We start from the raw sequence: 24,330 nt of genomic DNA on the forward strand, positions 1-24,330 counted from the left end.
TGCATTCAGATGTACATTAATCATTCCATTTCCCCTTCTTCACTAATATCTCAACATCAGGGAATTTTGGATACTAATGCCTTCCCATGTTGATCTTTCACAAAAGGAACAGGAATTTCGATAGCTGAAGGTCATTAATTCATGGTGAGAGTTCTCCGTGCTCTATACGGAGCCTGGATGCAGACAATGGGGAAAAGGCTCTGGAACACAGGGGAGAAATATTCTGAAGAGCTGACTTTGACTATCATAAGAAGGAAAAAAACAAGTAGTTGAAAACAACCTTGCTAGGGAGGACCATCAGAAGTAGAAAATGAAAGGTTTGCAGGTTCTCAATCCATGACATTTCAGGAGGAAAAGCAGACACAGCCTCTGACCCAGGACAGGACATTTACCTGAGAAACTGCCATTTCGTCCTCTTCTTCCTCCTGCTCTTGGTCATTTTCTCATTGATATCACGTTGAGGAATCACATCAGCATCTTGAGAATATGCCTTCAACGACATCAGCACAGCTCCTTCACCTGTTCCCACCATACCCACAGGCAAAAGACCTTGAAACGCTGAAATGCCAACCTTCAGAAAAAGAGAGATTCAGGAACAATGAGCTCCTGCGTGGAGACCAAACTGTGAGCTTTTTCTTTCCTGTCTACACGTGCTCTCCCCTCACACAGATGCCCAGAAACTCTGCTACAGCCTAGAGCAAGTGGGCTACACCGCCCCGCTCCTTCCAACCCCATGTAGAGCAGACGCCGATGCCTCCCCAAAGGCAAAAGGACCAAAGACTGGAAGCAACTCTCATCAAGGTACCCAAGCAGCCCTCGTGCTTAAACCGGGCCTAACCTTAGAATGACCTAGAGTTAAAACAACACAGATGCTCCCACCCAGATCAACAGACTCTGTGGGAGGGCACAGGTGAGGTTATTGCTAAATACTCATCATGTAATACTAATGAGAAACTGCATGGGAGCCACGGAGCAAACATTTCTTCCAAAGCTTTAAAGTGCTTACAAATCTGGGGGGAACCCAGGCCCCACTCTTAATTATGATTCTCCTGTGAGGCTCATGAAATGGCATCTTTAACAAGCTTTTTGTTGGGGCCAATATTACTCTGTCAGACCCGTATTCAGTAGCACTGAGCTAGAGCTATCTGGCATAGCACACCTGAGACCACTGAGTAGTGTGAAGGTTTGGGGTAAGAACTTCCAGAAGTGCAGGTTCCCTGGGACTGATTCCTAGGGGCTGAGCTCCTTCTGGAATAGGTGTGGCCTTGCTGTTGCCTAGGGGACATGCTGCTGGGTTGGTGGGAATCACATGGTGGGTTTAGGGTTGTGTGAGGGGTGGCCCTTAGCAATCTACCCAAAGATACCCTTAGTCCTCAGGTCCTTTAGCCCCCTCTCCTCTCAGATCCCACCTGCCCAGCAGGAGTACTCGGGAGCAGGGCGTGACCACCTGTCCTCAGGGCAGCTGAGACTCCGTACCCCAAAGATTCAGAGCACGGAGTTGTTTTCATCACACATTGAGAACAAATCTCTGAAAACAAATTAAAGGCAGCAGTGGAGGGTGGATTAACATTTTGTGTTGGGAATGGACAGAAGCCTTTGAAAATGATGCCATGAATGCATGTTTGATGATTCACAAAGACCGCTGTGATCTATGTTAATAAAGCACCTTATAACTGAATCAACAGATCAGAATCTTTTGTTGATTGCGTGTGTGTCTATGTGTGTGTGTTATAAATTGTGGTGCCACAGTTTGTTCTCCCCCCACCCCCGTCACGTATTTATACTTTCTCACATCTTTAAAGTACATTCATTAAGGTAAAAATTAGAGAAATGCATATCTACTTTTCCAGTATTCTTTGAGAATACTGAATCTTTTAAAAACTTTATTTTTAAAAATTTTTAAATTTTTAATATAATTTTTAAAGGTTACTTTCCATTTACATTCATTATAAAATACTGGCTATTTTCCCCATGTTGTACAATACATCCTTGAGCCTGTCCTACACCCAAGAGTTTCTACCTCCCTCTCCCCAACCTCTACAGTGTCCCTCTCACCTCCCCACTGGTCACCACTAGTTTGTTCTCCATATCTGTGAGCTTACTTCTTTTTCGTTATATTCACTAGTTTGTTGTATTTTTTAGATTCCACATATAAATGATATCATACAGTATTTTCCTTTCTCTGACTTATTTCACTTAGCATAATGTCCTCCAAGTCCATCCATGTTGCTGCAAATGGCAAAATTTTATTTTTTCATAGCTGAGTAGCATGGTGTTGTGTATATAGTAAGCCCCTACATACAAACAAATTCTGTTCCGAGGGCACGTTCGTAAGTCCGATTTGTATGTAAGTCCAGCAAAGTTAGCCTAGGTACACAACTAACACAATGGCTATATAGTACCGTAATGTAATAGGTTTATAATACTTTTCACACAAACACATAAAAAACAACCACAAAAAATAAAACATCTTTAATCTTACAGTACAGTACCTTGGAAAGTACTGTAGTACAGTACAACAGCTGGCATACAGGGGTTGGCATCAAGTGAAGAGGCAAGAAGAGTTATGGACTGGAGGAGGGAGAGGAGGTGGGAGATAGTAGAGCTAAAAGATCATCAGCAACAGGAGACGGAGGGCAAACTGCAATTTCACTCACTCCTGACGTTGATGGCACAGGTTCTGGTTCCTTTCTGAAACCAGATGCACGTTCGCATCTTTGAAACTTGAAGGTTTGTACGTAGGGGACTTACTGTGTGTATGTGTGTGTGTGTGTGTATATATATATATATATATATGTATATATATACACACACACACACACATACACACACCACATCTTCTTTATCCATTCATCTGTTCATGGACACTGAGGTTGCTCTTATATCATGGCAATTGTAAATAGTGCTGCTATGAACACTGGGGTACATCTTTTTGAAACAGTGTTTGGGGGTATTTTTGGATATACACCCAGGAGTGGAATCACTGGGTCATACGGTAGTTCCATTTTTAGTTTTTCAAATCTTTTAGTATACCCCAATAAGTGTTTCATGCTCCACATACCAATGTCTTCAAGATTTTAGTGATTGTTAAAAGAGCCTTTTTTTTTTGGCTGCGAAGCTTGTGGGATCTTAGTTCCCCGACCAGGGATTGAACCCAGGCCACGGCAGTGAAAGCCGAGTCCTAACCACTGGACCACTAGGGAACATCCAGACGAATTAGATTTAAAATAAGGACTGTTACAAGAGACAAAGAAGGACACTACATAATGACCAAGTGATCAATCCAAGAAGAAGATATAACAACTGTAAGCATTTATGCACCCAATATAGGAGCACATAAACACATAAAGCAAATATTAACTGACATAAAGAGAGAAATTGACAGTAACACAATAAAAGTAGGGAACTTTAAAACCCCACTTATAACAAAGAACAGGTCATCCAGACAGAAAATCAATAAGGAAACTCTGGCCTTAAATGACACTTTAGACCAGATGGATGGATATATACGTATATGGCACATTCCTTCCAAAAGCATCAGAATACGCTTCCTTTTCAAGTGCATATGGAACTTTCTCCAGGATAGATCACATACTAGGCCTCAAAACAACCCTCAGTAAGTTTAAGAAAATTGAAATCATATCAAGTATATTTTCCAAACACAGTGCTATGAAACTACAAACTGACTATAAGAAAATAACTGCAAAAAAACCACAAACACGTGGAGGTTAAACAATATGCTACTAAACAACCAATGGATCACCGAAGAAATCAAAGAGGAAGAAAAAAAATACCTAGAGACAAATGAAAGTGAAAACACAATCCGTATCTACAGGATGCAACAAAAGCAGTCCTAAAGGAGAAGTTTACAGTGATACAAACTTATCATAGGAAACAAGAAAAATCTCAACTGTACAACCTAATCTTACACCCAAAGGAGCTAGAAAAAGAAGAACAAAGCTCAGTTAGTAAAAATTTTTTAAAAATCATAAAGATTAGAACAGAAATAAGTAAAATAGAGACCAAAAATCAATAGAGGGCTTCCCTGGTGCCGCAGTGGTTAAGAATCCGCCTGCCAGTGCAGGAGACACAGATTCGAGCCCTGGTCCGGGAAGATCCCACATGCTGCGAAGCAACTAAGCCCGTGTGCCACAACTACTGAGCCTACACTCTAGAGCACATGAACCACAGCTACTGAGCCTGTGCACCTAAAGCCCGTGCTCCGCAACAAGAAAAGCCACCACAATGAGAAGCCCGTGCACCGCAATGAAGAATAGCCCCCACTAGGCACAACTAAAGAAAGCCCGCGTGCAGCAACGAAGACCCAACACAGCCAAAAATAAAAATTAATTAATTAATTTAAAAAAAATGTTCGTGTCTATTAAAAAAAAAATCGATAGAAAACACCAATGAAACTAAGAGCTGGTTCTTTGAAAAGATAAACAAAATTTGGCCAGACTCATCAAAAAGAACAAAAAAAGAGAGAGAGGGCCCAAATCAATAAAATCAGATATGAAAAAGGGGAAGGTACAACTGACACCACAGAAGTACCAATGAGAATGTGACTGCTATGAACAATTATATGCTGATAAAATGGACAACCTAGAAGAAATGGACAAATTCCTAGAAATGTACAATCTCCCAAGACCGAATGAGGAAGAAATAGAAAATATAATTACCAGTAATCAAACTGAATCAGTTATTAAAAAAAAAAAAAAAAAGAATTTCCAATGAACAAAAGTCCAGGAGCAGATGGTGTCACAAATGAATTCTGCCAAACATTTAGAGAAGAGTTAACACCTATTCTTCTCAAACTATTCCAGAAAATTGCAGAGGAAATTGCAGAGTCAGGAATTATAGGGTTGGGGGAAATGGCTGCAGGGTCATGAGGAAACTAAGGACATTTGATAACTGATGACTGGATCATCTGAGGGCATTAGACATACAGGACACGAGATATGGGCTGAAGTCATTGGAATGAGGGGAGGATAAAGGGCAAGGGAGAAGGAGGATACGAAGGATAAAAGGCTTGGGAGCAATAAAGGGAAGGAAGGTTGGGCTGAGAGCCTGGAATCCTGGGGGAGAGAGTTTTCATGGGGATGGAGGTCTAAAATGCACAGGATGGACATGGGAGGGCAATAAAGAAGCCTAGAAGGGGAAGAATTAGTTCTAGAGATATCTAAACGTCACACAGGTGGAGAGATTGAGGTCACAATGAGGAACAGAGAATGATGGAGTCAAGGGATGGAGGTGGGGTGATGGTAGTTGCAGTGGGTGGATTGAAGGTCACTAATTTTTTCTCCTATTCACTAATCCCATGATTTGCATTCAAATAATAACCTAATTGTGAACAGTTTCTAGTTTGAGACCTTGAGGTAATAACCTTACTCACATAAAATACTTGCGAAGATCCCTTCAACTGAACACACAGTAAAGGATTAGAGAAGCAAATGAGTAAAGCAATGACACAATATTTCTTCTCTCCTTTAGGGACACCAGATGCAAGTGTGACCATGGAGGGGTCACATGGACACCACCAGAATGAAATGGATTCTGCCTAGCACCTGAATGGTCCTGGAAGTGGATTCTCCCCTGGAAGCTGCAGATAAGATCCTATGCCTCATGAAACCCTGATATTTGACCTTGTAAGACCTTAAACAGAAAGACCAGCCAAGACCACTAGATTTCTAACTTATGAAGTGTAGAGTGTTTTTGAAACTACTAATTGTGTGGTCATATGTTATAGCAGTGATAGAAAACTACTAGGCATAGGAACAAATTTAATTATGAAATAATAAACATTATAAAATACGTAATTATAAAATATTTAAACAATAAAATCAAGTAAAAATGTCCATTCATTAGCCACCCCCCAGAAGCAATAAAATTTTATCTCCAGATGTAACATCATCAGTTCCAAGTATATCCTCCTTGCTATGCAATTTCCATGTGTAAAAAACTACATTTGAGATTGTATAATACACATTTGCATGTATACCAACAGTAAAATATTATGTACATGGTTCAATATTGACATACATATTGTCAAATCAAACTTTCTGTCAATCAAATTGCTTTCCTTAACCAATGACATATGAAGGTGATATTCTCACACAAGTAGAAATGGATTTCCCGCATTCCCAAACACACATCATGTTCAATGGTAATTATGAATAAAATGGCTTTACTGAAACACTCCCTAGTTATGCATGTACATGGTTGCATGTATTTTTCTTCTGCCATCACAGAATGTGGATCTTTGATTTCTACACATGTAGCTTATCTGGGTGGTTCTGGGACATGAAATTGTTGCACCAACATGGTTGTGCATTTCTACATTAGGTGGACAGTTGCTAAATTACCTTGCAAATGGATGAAAAGTATAATACCCCACCTACTGCATTTCCAGTGTTAAAGTAATTACACAAGGAGGCCATTAGGCTGTGGTGACTCTCATGGTTTGGTGGCCTATTGAAGCAAAACTTAATCCAGAGTCAAGGCACATTAATCTGAGAAAATAAATTAAGATCAACCACACAGCCAACGAGGCTTTCCAATACCAAGATGACTGGTTAAGATACCATCAACTATTATCCTTGCTTTGATTGGGTGTCTTCTCTAGAAAAACCTCTCCCCTAGTTTCTGCAGATAAATTGCTGCTAACCACCTTTGATTTGAGGCTGCTGGAACTGAATAGAGGTATGCTCAAATTAACCCCGGAAAACTGGAATGTGCATAAATTAATATTTTAACACCAGCGCCCCATTTCATTTTGAGCACTTTCCTCATCTAGTTTTTAAAGGGATCCGTAAGTGATTTGTAGAGACAGGAAATTCTGATGAGCAATGTTCACCAAAGTCATTTTCAGCCTTGACTCCCCTTTGGGATCATTCATGTATTGTTTTAGAACTGCCATCCCCTGTGTCCCACCCCCATAGATTCTGTCAATTAGTCTTTGGCAGGGCCCAAGATCAATGCTATCTTAATGAAGTGACCCAGGTTATTCTATCGTGAGACCAAGGTAAACACTGTGAGGCTCCCAGGTTCATTTCTGAGGACCTAGTACAGGGTCTGGTTCTACATAGACTTGAATCTCACGTTCCCAGTGTTGTAGTGGAATGTGTAGGTGTCTCTAGGAGACAAGTGCCTCCAGAGATAAGGGAGGAGAAACTCACATAAACTCCATAAAAGAACTCTGTATGTGCACAGATTTTCCCAGGCCCCCATAAACAATGGAAGAACATACAGACCCTCACTGGCCATGGGGAGGCCTGTGGCTCTCACTCTGATTGCCACGGAAGATCACTGGAGCAAAAGGAAAATCCTTAGAGGATTTCGGAGCATGATACGAGTGGAGCAGGAGAGATACCCCTGTGACAGCAAGAGACAAACCTAGGCTTCTCAACATAACTTCCATCGAAGCAGAGCTTCCCAAACAACATTTTAAAGCCTAGCTTCCTCCTTCACCTTTGGACATCACCCCTGTGCTATCCGCTTTATTCATTCCCACGTACCTGGGTGTGACTGTTGTCTCCTTTTCTTCACATCTCAGGGCTCTTTCCTTTGTCCCACAAAGGTGACCAGGTTCAGCTTAGAGACAGCAAGACCTGTTTATTAAAAAAAGGAACATGACTCATCCCAGGGATTCTACAATTTCCCATCCAGTCCTGTGTTCAGTAGAGAAGAGAGGACATTGTAAGTTATAGAAAATTATTTCACCAAATAGTGTTTCCTGACAGCCCCTTTAAAACACTTAGGAAGCATTTCTAATTTCAGATCCTTAACTCTACTTCCAAGTACTACTCAATCAAAAATAAGGAACAGATATCCAACTTTAAGATGTGGGCAAAAATATCTTATTTCATTTTAAATATCTATTGATAAAATGATCACTGATCTAGAGTGAAAGATGCAGATCAACTCAAGAAATGAGGACAAGATGAAACATCATGAAAATTTTCTTTTTTTCATTAACAAACCCTTATTTCCTCAAAATGATTTCTTTATTCATTTATGCTGATTATATTATAGCATTTGAGGAGACTTGAATATATACTATAGGACTCATTTTCTTTTCCTGGAGATACAAAATGTAATAAACAATAACTGTGAAATGACAAAGGAATTAAAAGGAAATTTACAGAACATATACTAACAAAAGCCTGAACAAAGGTGAGAGCCTTCATCTTCCAAAGCAATCTACACGTAAAGGGAAATGAAGTAGACAGGGAGAGTATTCACATGAAATGCGATGGTTTATGCACATCTCTGGGTAAATCCCTCCAAGACCCTATTAAGGATAATTGGAAAATTATTAACTTTTCTGTCGAGGGACCTGGCAGATAGCCCCTGAATCAAGTGAACAAAATTAACATCAGATATAATGGGACAAATTGATATCAGCTGACCAATGCACACAGGACTCATCATTGCTGGGAGAGTCTGGCAAAAAAGAAGACAAACCAAAAAGCAAACCAAAAAACATGAATCTAATCATACGAACAGGGTTAAACAATTTTAAACTACGTATAACTCTCATGTCCTATACTCTTGTGTAGTTTTTAAAATTATTTTATTTTATTTATTTATTTTTTAATTTATTTTTGGCTGCGTTGGGTCTTCCTTGCTGCGCATGGGCTTTCTCTAGTTGCAGCGAGCAGGGGTTACTCTTCATTGCGGTGCATGGCCTTCTAATTGCAGTGGCTTCTCTTGTTGCAGAGCACAGGTTCTAGGTGCGCAGGCTTCAGTAGCTGTGGCACACAGGCTCAGTAGTTGTGGCTCGCAGGCTCTAGAGCGCAGGCTCAGTAATTGTGGCTCACGGGCCCAGTTGCTCCGTGGCATGTGGGATCTTCCCAGACCAGGGCTCGAACCCGTGTCCCCTGCATTGGCAGGCAGATTCTCAACCACTGCACCACCAGGGAAGCCCTATTATTGATGTTTTAAAAAATGTTTGCCTACATTAGAAGCTACCTATAGATGGCTGGAGGAATATAGAAAGGAAGGGTATCTTAGAAGTTCAGAGAGTTTTCATTGTTTTATATATATTTTCACTTTTTTTTCAAATATGGTAAAGTTTTAAGTTTATAAGTAAAAGCCAATCAGTTTTCCTAACTGGATGTATTTTTTATACTCCCATCAGCAATACATGGTAATTTTAATTCCTCCCCATTCTCACTAAAATTTGATGTTACCAATTTTTGTTTTATTTTTGTATTTAATTTAGGCATCTGGAAATTTGAGGTACAGTCCTATTATTGTTTCCCTGGTGTGTAGCATAAATAGATAAAGAAAATGTGATATATACAAATGAATATTTTTCAGCCTTTTAAAAAAAGCACATCCTTCCATTTGGGACAACATGAATGAACCTGAAGGACATTATGCTAAGTGGAACAAGCCAACACAGAAAGGAAGATACTGTATTATCTCAATTATATGTGGAATCTACTAAAGACCAACTCATAAGACAGAGCCGAATCTTGACTTTCTGGAACTTGCTGTGGGGGAGATGGGAGATGTTGGTGAAACGGTACAAAAATTCAGTTATGCAGGATGAATGAAGTCTGGAGCTCTAAGTACAGCCTGGTGAAACAGTCAGTTATAGGGTATATTATACTTGAGATTTGCTAAGAGAGTATATTTGAAGTGTTCTCACCAGAAAAAGATGCAAATAATGAGATGACAGATACGTTAACTAGCTTGAATGTGGTAATCATTTCACAACATACATGTTTATTTACATTTTTGAACTTGACCAAATACTGGATCTACAGGAATGGAAAGCAGGGTGCTGGATGGGATGGCTCACGAAGTGCAGGATTTAATGAGAAATTAAGCCTCCAAACAGAAATTAAGACGACACTGTAAATCAGCTACACTTCAAAAAAAAAAAAACTCTAATAAAACATACAGGTCTTTGCTCTCACATACCTGCTTTTGGGTTTCAGCAAAATGTGAGCATCTTCCGCTGAGACGTGGGAGGAGCAGCCCACCCAACACTGATCTCCTGTAACCTGTGCAGTCAGGGGGGGACCCAGGGTGGGGACTGGCCTGGACTCCGCCTCCTGCGGGGGTGGATCTGGGCGGGGCTGGGGACGGAGCCGGCTCCCCGCACTGCTCTGCCTGTCTCTGGGGTATTTCCCTCGCTGTCTTTCCTAAGCCCGCCCAACAGAAACTTCACTTCCAGAGTTCATATTCTTTTAACCCATTTAGTCACTTTCCTGCCTATTTTATAAAATAAAACAAAAAGCACTTTAACATAAACACAGTTTTCTGGGACAATTATACTAGAAACTATTTTATTCTTAACAAGTTCAAAGAAATGCAAGTCATCGTCATCATCATCAATATCATCATAACTTCTCCTGTCAGTTGATGGCCCTTCAAGGGGTGATGTCAGGACTCACACACACCAGAGAAAGGGAACTGGCCCAAATGAAGCCAAAGTCCCCTACAAAGCCCTCCTTTGGGCACCAGCCACACAATGCTGAATTCAAACATTTTAGCCATTTGTAATATCCTTTGGGTCAGGCTCTGTGAAGGAGTTCAGGTAACATCAGCCATTCACAACTATCTTCTCACATGTTTGCTTGTGCATTTCCTTAGAGTGGCCATGGGATAGAATTCTGACCAATGATACGGAAAGAGAAGATCAGGGGAGGATTGTGTTCCCCAAATCAAAAAGGAGTGGCTTTGAATCAAAACCTCTATGTCGGGGCTTCCCTGGTGGCGCAGTGGTTGAGAATCCGCCTGTCAATGCAGGGGACACGGGTTCGAGCCCTGGTCTGGGAAGATCCCACATGCCGCGGAGCAACTAGGCCCGTGAGCCACAATTGCTGAGCCTGCGCGTCTGGAGCCTGTGCTCCGCAACAAGAGAGGCCGCGATAGTGAGAGGCCCGCGCATCGCGACGAACAGTGGCCCCCGCTTGCCGCAACTAGAGAAAGCCCTCACACAGAAACGAAGACCCAACACAGCCATAAATAAATAAATAAATAAAATTAAAAACAAAAAACAAAAAAACCTCTATGTCCTATCATACTCACATGGAACATGCTTTGAAGCTTGATAGTTGGGCAACCATATTGGAATTATGAGAGAACAAAAATGTGCACAATGCCTGCATGTAGACAATGCCAGAAAGAAGTGAAAAATGAAAGGTATCTTATAAGTTTTCACAGCCATTTTATCAGCTATGAGCATCTACCTGTTCCCTGTGTACATAGCACCAAGCATACATCTTCTTTTCTGTACATATGCATTAGTCCATTCTTGGTATAGCTGAAAATAAACTACCAGCTACAGAAAATGACACATTACTATATTTCATTTATACCAGTGTTAAATGTGAGCATAACTTGCTACTCAACTCCATCGTATCAATTACCCCAACTGAAAAAAAATCCTCCTTCCACTTCAGTCAAGATGGGTAAAAAGACAATATGGGCTGTGAAAAACTTGGGAACTTCTAGCCTAGAAACTAAATAAACCATTTGAAAAAGAAATGCTCACTGCCTCTGACTGGTGAACTTCTCACACAACTAAGTGATGCCCGGTACAGAACCCAGAACTCTTGACAAGGCCGTCACTCTGTTAAGAGAAAGTGAGAAAGGTCCCTGCCACCCGTGGGTTAGCTGCCCTGGAAGGTCACTCTTTTTTTTTTTTTTTAAAGGAATTCCTTTATTTTTATTATATATTTATTTATTTTTGGCTGTGTTGGGTCCTCGTCCCTGTGCGAGGGCTTTCTCTAGTTGCGGCGAGCGGGGGCCACTCTTCATCGTGGTGCGCGGGCCTCTCACTGTCGCGGCCTCTCTTGTTGCGGAGCACAGGCTCCAGACGCGCAGGCTCAGTAGTTGTGGCTCACGGGCCTAGTTGCTCCGCGGCATGTGGGATCCTCCCAGACCAGGGCTCGAACCCGTGTCCCCTGCATCGGCAGGCAGATTCTCAACCGTTGAGCCACCAGGGAAGCCCAAAGGTCACTCTTTTAAAGTAGATATAATTTATGTTGCACTTGAATCTTATAAGTGACCTCAAATTTGTCACTTAAATTTCTCATTGTTTTAGAAAGAAATTGAAAGTACACATCAGAAACTACCAGGGCCTGCATGGGTGACTGTAGGTGAGGAGAGCAGTGAGAACCCTGTGTCCATAACAAAGGCAAAGAAGGACGATGACTGTGATTCATATGTAGCAAGGATGACAATGAGATTAAATTAAAAAACTGGAAATAATTAGGAAATTAGATTTTTTCTCCTAAAATCAGAGTGTCAGTTGTGCAACCAGAGAACAGGTATCCTCTCTCCACATGCAGAATTTATGCAATTCTACATTTAATCCATTTTCTGTCTCTTACCTCATGCTACAGCATTACTCAATTGGAATATTTTTCTCCTAATTATACAGTATCTACTATACATCCATCACTGTCATGTGTGTTTGTTCACTCCATATAAACGCCTAAACAGCCCCATGACTTAGGAATTCTCCAGGTTTTCATCTGCTCAAATTGTCACAGTAAAGTGGATAATTTTGATAATGTCACTTATAAGAATTGGAAGAAACAATAACTGAAGAAAAGTTGTCTTACCGTTTCTCTCTAATTAAGAAGAAAGTAATGAACTATTAATTAAACAAAATCAACATAATATTCTCCCTGTGGAATTACCCTCATCTTCAAATTAATTTCTGAACACTAGTACATTTAATGAAAAGCATTCTTAAAGTGCCTGAGAATATCATAAAAGCAATGGTTCATGAGTTTTGGACAAATAAACATAAACTGGGTTTTTCATGATTAACAGGCAACTAAACAAGATAGGATCTGCATGGGGAGCATCTCAAACCATGACTCAGGAGATATGAAATAAATCAATTCAATGTAATGTAGACAAAATAAATTCACATTACAAATCTGTAAGTTTCCTTAGTCAGTAATTCATCCACAATTTTGAAATGACCAGTTGTGATGCAATATTTCTAAAGTATTTCTAACGCTATGTATACACACACACATTCCTACTTCTTAGTTTTCTTACTCCTAAATATATCTCCATATATTTACATATTGCAATCCGTGTATATCAAAACCATGAGAATCAGTTTGTGTTTTGTCTGCCGAGTAAAGAACCTTGTGCAAAGAAAAATACAGGGTAGCATTTTTATAAATATCGTCTCAGGATTGCAAATGTATGGATTTTTATTATACTTGTGACTTTACTAAATTAACATTTTAAAAATAGAACTGTAACAGGGAAGAGCAAAATCTGACCCCCTGTTGGATCTATTTCTTTGACTTTAACCTTTGCTTTTTGTTGCTTTTGTTATTATAATCATACACAATGGCCTGCCTCAGGGAACCCTGCCCCTCTGCCTGAATGTTAAACTAAAATGCCTTTGTTCAGCTCACAGGGAGACAATCTGACCCTGCCCACCTGTGAATGGCTGAAGAAAAGAAGAAATTAAGGGACTTCCCTGGTGGCGCAGGGGTTAAGAATCTGCCTGCCAATGTAGGGGACACGGGTTCGAGTCCTGGTCCAGGAAGATCCCACATGCCGCAGAGCAACTAAGCCTGTGCGCCACAACTACTGACCCTGTGCTCTAGTGCCCACAAGCCACAACTACTGAGCCTGCGTGCCACAACTACTGAAGCCCACGTGCCTAGAGCCCCTGCTCTGCAAAAAGAGAAGCCACGGCGATGAGAAGCCCATGCACCGCAATGAAGAGCCAACTCAGTTTCAAGAAGAGGCACCTGGGTTAGCCTCAGTCGAAGGCTGGGAAGCTTTTGCTCAGTTTAGACCCTGAGCGGCTTATCCTCAGTGAAAGGCACTGGGAAGACTCAGTTTAGATACTGAGTGGTTTATCATCAATTTAAAGACTGGGAAGACTTTGCTCAGTTAAACACTGAGTAAGGTGGGACTGGACTGAGTAATTAGGGAGAAGACTGGCCTGTCATTTTTCCTTGAATTGGCTACCTTAATAGAGCTTGTCGAAATAAAACTGAAATCTTATGAGAGCTTCTGAGCTCCAAAGAAAGGACTCTTTCCTCCTGGCTGGCAACAGCTTTCTCAGGCTGAGGCAGGAGGTAGATGGGTCCCCCCAGGGTAAGCAATTGGGATTCATTCCCTGTGGACCTATACTCCAAGACGAGAATAGCAGGACAATTGAGAGGAGGCTGGGCCCTGCCCAGATAGAAAATAAGACACCGCATATTTCTCATTCCTGAAGTCAAGGAAACCTTCCCAACTAGAATGCTCCTTGGATATCAAAAAGGGACGGGGTGCCACCGCACAGTAAGTGATGCCAGCTACCCATAGGCCTCTTGGGTGGAATTCATCTTGGCTAAGAGATGCCTGCACACACATGGGAGGATCCTGAGATATACCAAATATGGACTCTGAACCAGGCAAATCAAAATGATTGGTCAAAGGAAACCCAGAAGAAATGTCCCATGTATGTGATTTAAACTACCACGCGGGCATGACTCTCTGAGTCCGCCCGTGTGTCTATCCACATGTACTCTACTCTTTTTTTTCTCCTAATAAACACTTTACTTGTTTCACTCCTTTATGTCTTTGTGGGAATTCTTTTCTGCAAAGCAGCAGGGCCAGGGCCTTGTCGCTGACCACTGGTCCCTGGTGGTCTGGTGGCTAGGATTCAGAGCTCTCACTGCCACGACCTGACCTCAATCTCTGGCTGGGAGCCGAAATCCTGCTTTAAGCCACTGCAGGCTGAGGCCGCCTGAGATCAAGGCGACTGAAAAAGTTGCAGGAGCAGTGGAGGCAAGACCTCGTGCTGTGCATTTGTCCCTATAGGGATACCCACTCATTTAATTAACAACCTGCTCAACTGGGGACATGAATAAGAACTGGCCATTCCATGATCTGACCACCCGCGGTAGTCTTATATGCCGCTGGGAGAACCCGAGACACCTAAGAGGGGGCTGAAACAGCTCTGGGGCAAAACCTAGAGGAGTTAAGCTCTCAAGCAGCACGTTGGCCCACCACACGATCCTCACTAGCAATTTTATTTTGACAAATCGACCTCAGAATGGGAAATAAAGCTTTCAAAACAACAAAAGAGGAACAACAGGTTGCCAGCCTCCAACAAATACACCAGCCAGGTTTATGTATGTACAAAAATACAAGTACTTACTTAATTGGAAATTAAAGGAAATCTCGCCCTAAAAACGAGGGGGCTCTTTTATTGTGTACACAGTTAATTTAAATTAAGTTTAAAAAGCCAGCTTGGTAAAAATATCTTTTCAGAATTCTGATTTTAAACAAAGGCCATCTAGGGGGGAACTTGCATTTCTCTTCCTATGTCTTTGAGATGTAAATGTTCTACCTGATCTTCCTGGGATGTTGTGTGTGTGTAAATGTGTATGTACTTGTTTTGAAAACTTGACCTCTGCTATGCTACTTTTGAGAGTAAACTCTCTGGATTTTACTTAGGTGACATCCTCCTCCACTCTTATGGGGAAGCCTCTTGTGTAGTATTGGTTTGAATCACTATTAATATATATGTTTTATTAATGGCCATGAGGCAGGAGATTGATGGGCTCCAGGCTAGGCATTTACAACTAGCCTCCTATTTACACTTCCTGAGGAAGGAGGTAGGTGAGCCCTAGCCTAGATATTTACAACCAGCCTCCTGTTTGCACTTTGAGATAGAAATTACAACAGGAACAGGGTAAATAGCTGGACTTTGTTTCCCGTGGACACTTTAAGATAACAGTCAAGGCAGGGACAGAGAGGGGCTAAACCCTGTTTGAGTAAAAGATAAAGAGGTCACGTGTTTCCCGTCCTTGGGGCGAGGGAGACACTGCACCTTGGGGGCTTCTTGGGGGTCAGAAAGGAGGGGGCACCACCCCAAAATAGGTGATGCCAAGGCCCCCCATAGGCCTGTGGGCTGGGATCCATCTGTGAAAAAAGTTGTGCACACGTGTTGGGGAGGTCCTAGGGCAGGTCAGGCGTGGAAAAAGAAACCAGATAATTGGCCAAAGGTGAACAAAGACCCAGAAGAACTGCCCTATAGAAATGATTTAACCACCTCTATACTGCATTCCTCCTCATTAGGGGGGATGCCCACAGGTTTTCTCTCCTGGCGTGTATCTCTGCCTCGCTTCTGTCTTAACTAAACAAACTGTTTCTCTGTGTGCTCTCCCACTTGTTGCACCATGTCTCTAATAATAAACTTTGTACCTGTTTCTACAGTTTTTGCCTCCTTGAGAAATGCATTTTTCAATGAGGGCAAGAGACAGGGGAACCTTGTTTCTATCCTCTAGCCCCTGGTGCACTAGCAGCTAGGATTCCTGGATTCCATCCAGGCTACCCAGGTCCAATTCCTGGGCAGGGAACTAAGATCTCGCTTCACGCCACCGCTCACTGCCGTCTCCCGGAGATCAGCCAAGTGATGGATTCTTTTACATTGGAGAAACTAATAAATTGGTGAACCTAGAGCTCTCTCATTGTAAACAGCTGTTTTATTGATACCTATAAAAACAAAAATCAAACTAAAGGTGGAAAAAAGAAACATATCTACTGGCTAATCTAAGAACTTCTTTATTTTAAAACAAAGAAAAACCAGTTTGGGAAGCTTAATTTGCGGTCTTTGCTTCCCCTCAATGGGTCTTACAGATGCTAATAAAAGCATTAGAATAATTAATGTTAACAGATTTTAAAAATTTGTAAGGAAAGTCTAGATACTTTTTCCAACAAGAAAGAAATTTTAAAAAAGGACTTAAATGAATAAAGAAATCTTTAGATGGTTATTAAAAATGGGATAAAACGGACATTTATGTGATTAAAACACAAGGTTTTGATATTACACTATGGTAAAATGGGCCAAAAGGGACTCCCTACTCGTCCTCAGCCTTAAAAGCCAGAGGTCCACTCTATTTACCGCAGTTTAAAAATATATATATATATATAATATAGATTATATATATTTAATATATATTATATATTTTTATATATATTAAATATATATATATTTAAAGGGCTGAAAAGATTTTTTTTGCACTGAGATACCTAACCAGCAATTATCTGGGGCAACAGTTTGGCCAAAGAGCCTGAGTTCCCTGGCTCAACCCCCCTTCTGGGGATCCCAGAGCTTTTATATTAAAATAGATTAAATGGACAGGGAACAAAAAGAAGAAAAACTTCTAGAACTCCTCCTATAAGATCAAAACTTGTTGATTGGATCCTAATGAAAGCTAAAGTTCAAGGTAAAACAGTTGACAGAATTGAGATGAAAGTGTATAAAATTGGTATATTTAAATGGGCTTTATATAAGATGGTTACATCTCTTTTAATTATATTGTGGGGTAGGCATGTTTCACTGGGGAATGCTTCCCCTGTGTGGTATAAGACAAGGCATATAAATATGAGCCTTGGAAAATATTACTTGAACATACTAAAGGAAACCAATAGGGTTACCTGAGCCATACAAATAAGCAAAAACTGGGAACTAACATTCAAGGGCTAAAAAAACAAAAATAGTGATTTTTCTTTGGGTTTAAACTTGTAAACTCAGAAAGAAGGTCTTTGCTGAATGCCATATACAAGCCTTTGAAGGCGTGATAAATTAAACTCTAAAGTTCTAGAACACAGAACTCGTAAACTTCAGTTAGAAATCTTCTCACTGATATAATATATAGTTGGACAAATCGATCTTTTAGTATCCTTTAGGTGACAGACCTGTTCTTTAGGGAACTAAAAGCGACTGTCTCTCTTGCAAATCTCTACAAACCTGAAATGTACATACAGGCCACAAGGACCTGGGACTGAGCCTAGTTAGCCCAATCAGGCAAGGCCTGAAACCAAGAAAGAAAAAAAAAATGGCAAAAGTGTTGTTGAAAACCCGGCCTCTGTTCACCAGTGCTGAATAGAAACACGGAGACACAGTTTTGGAGGAGTAGAAGAGAGTAGCTTTCTTACTTTTCCAGGCAAAGGGGGCCACAGCAGGCTAACATCCTCAAGACTGTGCCCCCCTTCCTGGGAAATAGGAAGGGGTCTTATAGTTTCAGGGTGGAAAATAGGGCTGTACATAAAATCGGGGCTGATCTAGTATTGCATTCTTCTTTCCTCCTGGAGACATTGAGATCATTAGGGCTGGGGTCAGGTGGTTCTGGAACAGGTTCTGGTGGTACACGGGGTTATCATTCTGTGACCTTCTTTCTGGAATGAAAAATGCTCACAAAGGAAAGGAGTGTTAGGGAGTGCTGTCTTGGAGAAGTAAACATCAGCTGCATAGTACAACTTTAGCTAGCAGGCAATCATTTTCAGAGTGCAATCAAGCAAGTAAGAGAAGGGGGGAAAAAAAACATCTATAGGAGACCAGTTGAATGGGTGGAAAGAATGAGGGCTGAATAAGGGCTAACATAATGGGGGTACCGCAACTAGTTTCTGCTACAAAAGTGGCAGTTTTAAAATTCAAACTGCTAAGAATGCTCCCTCAGCCAAACTTTACAAATAGTAAAGCCTTAGTCATCTGAGCAAGCAACTTTAATGTATTCCAACTGTTCTTTGTAAACTCGTATGTTTACCTTGTAATACCTGATTCACAACTAAGTTGTGAAGTGAAGCCATGAGATCTCTAGTTTTGCCTATTTATATTATATGTCTTGTGTATACATTATACATATGAGATATCTCTACCTCTGGAAAGTATTATCAAAATTGAATTTATAAAGAGCTCTATTTAATTTAAAAGAAAGCACTTACAAATTAAATATAAAGAAATCGGCCAAAATGACTTTCAGGTTCACATGAATTGGGAAATATTCAATATTAACTTGATACCTGGTATTAAAGTTTGTTTGTTGAACTAATTAATATAGACATGTCTTTAGAGACATCAACATTAACTATGACACTGTATTGTACCTAGGTTTAACAGAAGTCAAATAAGACTTATTATATCTGTTGCAAGGAAAATAACTTGATATGATGAGACTTTAGATGTAAAAGATATAAAAGCTTTGGGTAAACTCTTGACAAATAATTATATTTTATAAACGTCTACTTAAAATGACCTTTCCAGATATTTCGTAAAGTTCTAGAGTTGTGCTAACTTAAGATGCAAGTTTATTGAATAGCTAGACAATTTCCAAAAAAAATAAGATACTGAGACATCAATTACTAAATAGAAAAACTAAAGATATTTAGGATTATTAATAAAAGTGTTGGGCTTCCCTGGTGGCGCAGTGGTTGAGAATCTGCCTGCTAATGCAGGGAACACGGGTTCGAGCCCTGGTCTGGGAAGATCCCACATGCCACGGAGCAACTAGGCCCGTGAACCACAACTACTGAGCCTGCGCGTCTGGAGCCTGTGCGCTGCAACAAGAGAGGCCGCGACAGTGAGAGGCCCACGCACTGCGATGAAGAGTGGCCCCTGCTCGCCGCAACTAGAGAAAGCCCTAGCACAGAAACGAAGACCCAACATAGCAATCAATCAATCAATAAATCAATAAATCAATCTTTAAAAAAAAAAAATAAATAAAAAAATAAAAGTGTTGGTGCCACCCTGAGATGTTCTCCATAAAAAAACCAAATGTTTTAAGAAATTACCACTGGTATTTATGTACACCATAATGAATGCTAATGTAAAAGACCATCATAATTGCTTACTTCTTAACTTTCACTAGATATTAAGGTTTTTAAGAGCTGAGGACTCTGGACTTCTCTCATGGCACAGTGGTTAAGAATCTGCTTGCCAACTGGGGGGACACGGGTTCGATCCCTGGCCCGGGAAGATCCCACCTGCCACAGAGCAACTAAGCCCGTGCAACACAACTACTGAGCCTGCGCTCTGGAGCCCATGAGCCACAACTACTGAAGCCCGCGCACTCTAGGGCCCGCGTGCCACAACTACTGAGCCCGTGCACCTAGAGCCCATGCTATGCAACAAGAGAAGCCACTGCAATGAGAAGCCCGCGCACCGCAATGAAGAGTAGCCCCTGCTCGCCACAACTAGAGAAAGCCCGCACGCAGCAACGAAGACCCACGGCAGCCAAAAAAAAAAAAAAAAAAGAAAAAGAAAAAAGGACAATAGATTTGAAAGATCCTCTTTCACAAAAGAGGGTATCAAAATGGCCAATAAGTGTATAATATGCTTATTTAAGAGTCATAAGATGTTATTACTCACGAGGGGAATTTAAATTAAAAAAAAAAGTTGCGGATTCTAATTTAAACACGTAATTAAAGCTAATAGGAATAAAACAGAAACATTTCAGTATACAGTAGGAAAGCAGAATGTGTGTTTTTAGTTATGAGGAATGGAATTACATTTTATTGAGGAAAAAAATTCTGTGCATGGTCAGGATTAACTAAATTTAGATTGGAGTTAATTAAGTAAATGGATTTTGTTAAGTAAGTTAGTACAAGAATGGAAGCTGAACAAAGTTTCTTAGAGTTTTCCTTTTTGATAACAGATTGCGTGAGGTTCTGTGGCTTTAAGTGATCTGTATTTTTTTTTAAATCTTTTTGTGACTTTGGTTAAATGAATAAGTATTGTTTCATAGAGACCTATGATCTTGTTGTGTTTTAAAACCTTTTTGATATTTTTAACAAACTTCCCAAATATCAAAATCTAACTAAGTCTCTTTTAGCCTCCAACTGACTGTGGGATGCTTTAAGGAGCATCCTGAGACAGCTCAGAGATGAATGTTACACTAATTAAGTTTACTTGGTATGTTAACTTACTTCAAAACATTGTCAAGTGATTGGAGATGAACCTTAGGTTCTAGTGTATGGATAGATGTTATTAATATAGCTATTCCAAAATTTATATGAAATTCCTAACATCTAATATAATGTTATCAGCCATAATTCTAGTTATTCTAAAATGTTATATGTCACAGAAATATCCAAGTTTCCTGATAATCGCATTGTACTCAAATCTTTAACCATGCTCAAATTTTAAGTTTTGTCCTTTATAGACAATCATTATTTTACACTGATGCTTTTACAAAATGAAGATTTTCAAGAAGACTCATAAAAAGAACTTTTAAACAAATGTAAGTTTCTGATAGCCTTTAGATAATACCACTGAACTGGGTAACAAATGACAAAACTCTAATGGAAAACCTGATTACTTCATCCAGATCAAGAGGAATTAATTACATGGGACTGAACGAACTTTGTTTTCCAGAAAAACCTTTTCTCTTATGCTATGACCTACAAGTTGATAAAGCATACCTTTGTAAACAAAGATGAAACATTTATCTTTTTCTCTCTACTTGATCCTTCCAGAATTTGGCTTCTCCAGCTGGCTCTCCTGTGGACTTGACGGTTTATTATTGGGTTGGCCAAAAAGTTCGTTCGGCTAGTGAATACGTTGTCCAGTAAAGTTCTTTGTGAAAATGAAAAACGTGTCTTGGGACTTTCCTGGTGGTCCAGTGGGTAAGACTCCGAGCTCCCAAAGCAGGGGGCCCGGGTTCGATCCCTGGTCGGGAAACTAGATCCTGCATGCATGCCGCAACTAAGAGTCTGCATGCCGCAACTAAGAAGTCTGCGTGCTGCAACTAAAAGATCCCATATGCTGCAACTAAAGATCCCACATGCCTCAGCGAAGATCCCGTGTGCCGCAACTAAGACATGGCGCAGCCAAAATAAATAAATTAATTAATAAATTAAAAAAAAAAGAGTCTGGCACGAAGTAAGTGCTCAATGTTAAAAAAAAGAAAAGTCTTTAAACTTAAAACCGAACGAACTTTTTGGCCAGCCCAATACAACTGGATTTCAACTAGTTATACTAATCATTGTTTTAATTTGTTCTTTGTTTCCAAATTGTTTATGATTTGTCTCCCTGTTGCACTATGACCTTGTCAGTGTTACCACCTACGTTACTTAACGCCCTGTCCATTTTGCTGTCTCTTACAGTACTCAGTGTGTAACCAGGCCTCCAACAAAATTGATGGCTAAACATCGTGAGGAAATAAATCACATTTGTAACTCTACATAGAATAACTGTAATAGTGTGATTCTAGGTATGGGAACAAGCAACAAGGGAAAATATCTCCTGGATCATAATAGACTAGTAAGACAGAGGATCCAGAGAATCTTTATCAACAGGGCCTAACCCAGAAATTAGCCCCTGGAGTGGCGTATCAACACGAATTTTCGCCTGATCTGGGATGAGCCTCCTAGCGCCATGGGACAAAAATTGGTCATGAAATGTCTCCCAAATGTTGGTCGAATTTCAGACCAAGAGGAGGAACTGATAAATGGAATACTGCCTGCCATATCAATAAACAAAAGATGTCAGTCATCAGCCGCCTCATGGTGAGCTGGTGAACCCTGAGGGAACTCAGGAAGGAAAAGAATACCTGCCATCTAGCAGCCATCAGACTGCAGCCACTCACAAAGGTGAGCCCTGAGGAATCTCAGGATGTGAAAACACAGGATACTGGCCCAGATAGCTGAGGTGCATATCAAAGGAATGATTTCAGTGAGCCGCCCAGACTCTTGCACCTTCCCATACATACAAAAGCGCTCAATTCCTTAACTTGACATATCTGTCTTTCTTTAACTAACAACAATCTTTTGACATTCAGACTACCTGCCCTTTGTCGCAAAACTCCTGTATATGCTGGCTCACGGAGCAGTTCTCTCAGGGTTACTTGACGTGCTGCCTCCCAGCTTGAAGTCCTAAAAATTCCTGCCAAATAAAACGTTCAACTTTCAGGCTGTAAAAATATTTTTGAGTCGACAGGTGTGACTTCCAGGGCAGAGATGCTCTCCTGCCCCCGCTGTCTGTAGTGCCCGGCAACCGAGGGGACCAAAAGGACCACCGGGTGTGAGGCGGCCCTGGCGCCCCCAGCCCTGCTCCACCCTGGAGCCCAGCAGCCCCGCAGCGCCCCTCCTCCACCCAGCCCCACCTGCCGGCCGCCACAGCCGTGCTCCAGCTCCACGTCACTGCCCAAGGCCAGCTTGGCGGAGGCGGCAGCCAAGGCCCCAAACGCATCGGCGCCGGCGCACGGGCAGCTGAACATGCCCCAGAAGCGGCGCCGCATCGCGCCGGCCTGCAGGCGCAGGGGGGATTCGGGGTGAGGCGTCAGGGAGGGCGGCGCACACACACCGCCGCCTGCGACCTGCGACCTAGCCGCCACGGTGCGCTCCGCCACACCTCCGTGTGTCCCCAGCGCCATCCACGGGCCCGGCGGAGTACGCTCCGCCATTGGACGGCGGCCTCACGTGACGTGAGGCTTACGTCAGTGGGTTGGCCAATGGAGGCTCAGCGAGGGCCTCGAGGGGCGGGGCCGTCGGCTGCGGTCCTGTCGCCCTTGTCCCCAAGGTGAGCCGCCTCCGCGTTAGGTTTACGCTTTCCGGGGAGCTCTCCGGGACCGTTGTCCGAGGCTGACAGTGGTACTGTGCTAGCTGTTGTAGAATAACTCTTCGTGGTCTAGCAGTTTCAATCCTTGCCACTGGGGGAGGTCAAGCATCAGCTTCCCCAGGGATTTTTTAAAACGCCGAATCCCGGTCCTGCCCCACACCCATTGAATCAGAAGCCGCCTTTTAACAAGACTCCCAGGAGACTGACCTACACCTCGTTCCGGAAAGCACAAAACGTAGAGATGCTTCGGCAGAGGGCGCTAGAGACCTGCAGACTCAGCAAGAAAGCGGGCTGGGGGGTGGGGCGGGGGAGGTGAAGGTTAAGGCTTCTCACAAATCAAATGGCCCAGATGGATACACGCTCATTGTAGGAAATTTAGAAAGCATAATTAGAAGAAAATGTCATCCGTAATCACCCGACTCAGGTAATCAGGATTAACATTACTTCCAATTTCCAATGCACTTAAATACTTTTAAAATGTTTTCGTTTAAGAAGTAGTACATTTCTTTGAAAATAAACTGCTATTGAGGTGTATAAAGGCCTACTTCCGCCCTCCAGGAAAGTCGTTGTTATTACAGAACTTTTCCTCTATGTATAGCTTTATATATAGCACACGTTAAAAAATAGTATATGTATGGGACTTTTTTTCTAAACATGATTTCACAGTGCGCATACTGTCCAGCAGCATTCTTTTTTTCCATTCAGTAAATGTTCATGTTAGTCCTTACTTGCCCTTCTCTCTCACAAGGTGGCTTTGTGGCTCTAATAAAAGCCAGGAAGGTTAGGGACTTCCCTGGCCAGTCCAGTGGTTAAGACTCCATGCTTCCAGTACAGGGGGCACTGGTTCAATCCATAGTTGGGGAACTAAGATCCCACATGCCTGCAGTGCAGTGTGGCCAAAAACAAAACAAAAAACTCAAAAAAACATGGTACAAATTGTCTCATTTTGCAGCTGAGAAAATGGAGGCTCAGAGAGGCATGGTGCCACTGAACCAAGA

At 41.5% G+C, this 24,330-nt stretch overlaps 1 long non-coding RNA gene across 1 annotated transcript; it reads right to left on the reverse strand.

The window, feature by feature from the left end:
- Nucleotides 1–397: 397 nt before the first annotated feature.
- LOC118895225 lies at nucleotides 398–23,124 on the reverse strand. Its single transcript, XR_005019906.1, has 3 exons — nucleotides 22,878–23,124; nucleotides 7,515–7,607; nucleotides 398–571 (listed from the first exon to the last, which is right to left on the reverse strand). It is a non-coding gene; the product is annotated as an uncharacterized LOC118895225 (long non-coding RNA).
- Nucleotides 23,125–24,330: the final 1,206 nt, after the last annotated feature.

This window comes from Balaenoptera musculus, chromosome 5 (assembly GCF_009873245.2).
Source record: "Balaenoptera musculus isolate JJ_BM4_2016_0621 chromosome 5, mBalMus1.pri.v3, whole genome shotgun sequence".
Classification (NCBI taxonomy): Eukaryota; Metazoa; Chordata; class Mammalia; order Artiodactyla; family Balaenopteridae; genus Balaenoptera; species Balaenoptera musculus.